The sequence below is a fragment of the Pelophylax lessonae genome (assembly GCF_965119305.1).
Source record: "Pelophylax lessonae genome assembly, chromosome: 1".
NCBI lineage: Eukaryota > Metazoa > Chordata > Amphibia > Anura > Ranidae > Pelophylax > Pelophylax lessonae.
In genome coordinates this window covers 3,933,307-3,938,551 of record NC_138768.1, presented here as the reverse complement: position 1 = coordinate 3,938,551, position 5,245 = coordinate 3,933,307, and positions in this window count along the sequence as shown.

The following is a 5,245-nucleotide window of genomic DNA, read 5'->3' as shown; positions in this document are numbered from 1 at the left end:
CACTTTATCCACCTCAAACCTCTGGAATGCAGCGTCTATTGTGTGATCGGAGGGTCTGGTAACAGGACTGACACCACACAGGACAGACAGTTGGACACAAGGGATGAAAATTGGACATGGTATTCCCCTCCGTTCTCCTGTGCAGCCCTATTGGAGCCGCACCGTTCAGACAATCTTCTGATTCGCACTGCACAGCCAGGGAGGTCACTGCTGCTTTATAGGTCCCTTCTCCTTGGAACAGTGGGGAGGATGGGTTTTTATCAGTCAATGAGTAGGCTGGAGACATAGCAGTGACACTGGGGAGCTCCACAACTCAACCCGGACATAGATATGTTACCTGCCTGGTCTATACGGTGTGACAAATCTGAGTAAATCATAAAACTGGCTGAACAGAGTTAGAATTAGTTTGGTGGTTTAGAATTTGATGTTTGTTTGCCTGGAGTTCTGAATCCCGGCTCTGGGGTCCCTCTGGTGCTGTTCACAAGAAGAGGCACTGGCCGTGTGATCTCATCTAAAGGTACTAACGTCAAAGAAGTGGTGGTACAACTCTGCCTGAACACTCCGCGTATCCTTCAGCTGGTATCACATGATGTCTGTGCTTTGGTTTGGTCATGTGACTGGCACCAGATGGGGGGCAGTATGAATAAAGTGGGATATTGGAGTATTGGTCTGCTTTAATCCAAACTGCAGGTAGACTCTCTTCTTTCTCGTCCATTGAGGGACACCGGAAATCAGATACAGTTGGGTGTTGCTGCCATCTTCAGAAAGGTTTGGACACTGGAAACAGTAAATATATTGGTTGGCCCAGAGTACCCGCTCCTTTACTGAGCATGCCTCCGTTTATTACTATTGTCCTAGAACAGTGATCCCCAAACTGCGGCCCTCTGCTTGCTTTTATCTGGCCCTTGGGACATTCTCCCTCCTACTGTCGCCAACAATGGGGTACAGTTCTCGCCACTGACACCCACAATGGGACACTATTCCTCCCACTGACACCAATGAAGGGGCACTATTCCTCCCACTGACACCAATGATGGGACAATATTCCTCCCACTGACACCAATGATGGGGCACTATTCCTCCCACTGACACCAATGATGGGACACTATTCCCCCCACTGACACCAATGATGGGGCACTATTCCCCCCACTGACACCAATGATGGGGCACTATTCCCCCCACTGACACCAATGATGGGGCACTATTGATCTTTTATTGAAAAGAATCAAGCAACATATTTTATACAAAAGTAAAAAACAGAACTATAGTACAATATTCCAACAGAAAACAAAGGAATACACATCCATGTGCAGAATATATACAATATATACATAATCCACTTCCAACATTCTTAGAAAACTATTTACATAAAGCAGCAGAGAGGGCCTAAGAGGCACAACCCATCACCTATGTATGCAGCCATTTATCAAAAACTAAGCATTAAGAAAAAATCTAGGGTGATAAGAGACAGAAAGCCACACCCGGGAAAGAGACTCCTGGCAGTCAGGGAGGCTTGAAACCCCTCCACGCCTTCAGCCAAGCCCTGTGACCCCACTTGTCTCTCTCAAGCGCCCGAATCTTCCCCACCTCATGCAGAATGTCACACACCACCACCTGAACAGGAAGGATTTTACGCCGAAGGGTGACCTGACACCGTGCATTCCAGGTGTAATAACGGACTACTAAGCTAACTAAAAAAAGTGTATCCAAACAAAAGCCCCCACCAGTATTGAATGCTCCGTACACCCACTCAGCATAACCCAGCCTGGAGAGGAAAGGAACACAGAGGGCCCGCCCAACCTGTTTGTATACCTCTATGTTAAAAGGGCAACGAAGCAGAAAATGGTCCATAGTCTCCTCCTCACCTGTACATTCCTCCCGAGGACAACCACGATCCATCCCACTGCGGAATTTCAAATTGCCCCGAACATAGAGCCTCCCGTGAAAGCACAACCAGGCCAGATCCCTGAATTTAAGGGGGACTCTAGCCAAATTAATCAATCTTAACCCTTCCCTCAAAATTGGGCCTGGGCAATCCCTTAAGGCCAGTGGGTCATGAAAGACTTCACTCAAGACTCGGCTCATAAGGACTTTCCTCGGAGCGGATCTGAGATCTTCAGCCGACAGTCGCCACTGCCGCAGCAACTTCAGACACGGAGCGACATAGGCTGGGAGCTGACCACGATGACCCCTGAGATTCTTCACTTGGCCACCTTCTTCCCAAAGTCGCAGAAAAGGCCTAAACCAAGATCTAAACATGCCTGCCCATCCAGGAGGTTCCACTGCAAGCATACTACCAATGTTAAACTTGAGAAATAGCAGTGAAAAGAAAAGAACGGGGTTGACCATACCTAAGCCACCCTCCCTCCTGGATAGATAGGTGACATTCCTCTTGATGGGGTTCAGTCTGTTCCCCCACAGCATCTGGAAGAACACACTATAGATCCTAGCATAGAGAGACACTGGCAAGATGCAGACAGGGCTGACATACAAGAAGATCGGTATCAGGTAAGTCTTAATCAGATCAACCCTTTCCCTCAGAGATAACTTCCATCTCTTCCAGCTGACCACCTTAGTATTGGCAACTTCCAGCCTGCCTTCCCAGTTTTTGAGGCCATAATCGCCAGGTCCAAATTCAATGCCTAATATCTTAATTTTTTCCTGGGGCACTGGAAAGGTGTCCGGGAGATCAAACCCCTCACCTTCCTTTCCCATCCAAAAAACTTCACTCTTTTCCTGATTGATCTTGGAGCCTGATGCTTCAGAGTACCGTGATGTCAGAGAGACCACCTCCTCCGCTTCATCTGTCCCAGTGACAATCACTGACACATCATCCGCATAGGCAACAACCCTCAAAGGCGGCTCACCCGGGATTCCCACTGGTACCCCACACAACATGCTGCTCTCTAGCCTCCTGATGAAGGGGTCGATTGCAAACACATAGAGCAGGGGACTCAGCAGACAACCCTGGCGCACCCCAGAACCAACCTCAAAGGACTGTCCAACCCAACCATTAACAAGAGGGAAGCTTTCTGCCCCCTTATACAAAACTTTTAACCAATCGACAAAACCACCCGGCAGACCGTACTTACTAAAGAGCAACCACAGGTACTCATGGTTGACACGATCGAAAGCCTTTGCCTGATCCAATGCCAGTAGATACTTTCCCCAGCCTGCAGCCCTGCACTGCTCCAAGGCCTCCCGGACAGCTAAAACCGCTGTGAAGGTGCTCCTACCCTGGATCGAACAGTGCTGATGGCGAGAAAGCAAAGACTCTGCTACTGCCGATAGGCGCCAGAAAAGTATCTTCGCCAGCACCTTTCTATCGACATTGAGAAGGCTGATGGGGCGCCAATTCTCAATCATCGAAGGATCTTTACCTTTTGAAAGAAGAATCACAGCTGAGTGTCTCATGGAAGGGGGAAGCACCCCCTCCGCAAGACAACTGTTAAAAACCTCTACCAAATGTGGGGCCAGAATAGACTTAAAGGCTTTGTAAAACTCAGCCGTCAGACCATCCGGTCCAGGTGACTTTTTGATGGCAAGCTGTTCAATTGCCCTCGTCACCTCTTCAACTGTGATCTCTTCTGTCAAATTCATCAAAGGGACATCTCCACCATTTAGACCTGGAGTAGAGTCCAAAAAGCTTTCCATCTTGTCTCGGTCAAGCTCTTTCTTCCCAAGAAGTTCAGCATAAAAAGACCTCACGACCTCCAGGATCCCTGACCTGGACTTTGTCAAGGAACCTGTACTATCCTTAAGGCCAACGACCATCTTAACAGCTACACCCTGTTTGCAGTTCTGGTAAGGGTCAGGCGAGTGGTATTTCCCATAGTCCCGCTCCAGAACCAAAGAGGTATGCCGGTCATATTGACACTTCCTGAGGAGGATTTTCACTTCAGAGATTGCCCCAGGATCTCCTCCTCTCGAGACAAGAATATCCAGCTTCCTCCGCAAACGTTGGTAGGTCATGTATCTATTAAACTGTTTTTTATTGGCTAGGCCCCTGAAGAATCCAGCAATCCTCTTTTTGGTCAGCTCCCACCACTCAGCCTTGCTGCTACAAAAGTCCAGGATGGTCACCTGTGCCTGAAAGAATTCCTCAAAGGATTGTCTAACATGTTCTTCCTCAAGGAGAGTCGAATTTAATCTCCAGATGCCTTTGCCCCTCTGAGGGAAGTCTGAAGCATTCAAGACCACAGATAGCATACAGTGATCAGAGAACTCCACTGCCTGCACCACTGGGGGTGAGAAAGCAGAGGCCTCCTTCAAAAAAAACCTATCTATCCTACTCTGACTATTACCTCGATGAAAGGTGAACCCTGTGTCATCCGGAAGGTGCTTAATGTGCACATCCACAAGACCAGCATCCCTAACCATACTATTTAAAAAAACGCTATCATATCCCAGCCGGTCATTGAAGTCCTTCCTGTCCTTGGGCCTAGTCACAGTATTAAAGTCACCTCCAAAAACCACTTGCCGGGATGTAAAAAGAAATGGCTTGATCCTTGTAAAAAGGCATTTCCTGTCCCACTTTGTGTGCGGCCCATAAATATTAATTAGGCGCAGGTCCTGCCCTCCCACAAGAACATCGAAGACCATACATCTCCCAATCTCCACCTCAATAACCCGCCGGACAGTTACCATGCCGGTTTTAAACAACACCGCCACCCCGCCGTAAGGCTCGGCCGCAAGAGACCAGTAAGATGGACCATACCTCCACTCTCTCTTGGCCATATGAATATCTGCCAAGGAGGTGAGCCTAGTCTCCTGCAAAAATAAAATTTCAGCATCTAATTGGCTGAACAAAAAGAAGGCCATAGAACGAGCTCTTACTGACTTAATACTGGCGACATTTATTGTCACCACTTTTAACGGAGGGGGAACCGCCATTTGGGTTATTGAGTGGATTGCTTCTTAGCTCCCCTCTGCTGCTCATCACCAGAAGCCTCTCTCTTTCTTGAAGCCTCCTCCAACTCCATTTCAATTTCTGAATTCTGCTCAGAAGAATCCCCAGATGAGGAGATATCCCAAGCAGAAGCCCTAGAACGGTTGGGGACAGACACTGGGGCATCCTGTCCCTGTTCCGTCCTCACCGTCTGTCTCTTCCGCCTCACAACCTTCCTTCTCTCCTCCAGGTACTGCAGGTCAGATTCAGAGATGCTTTCATCTCTTGTTTTCTTCTTCTTCTTTGAAGTATTCACAGAAGACTTCTTTACAGAGGAAGCCGCAGCAGCACCCTTTT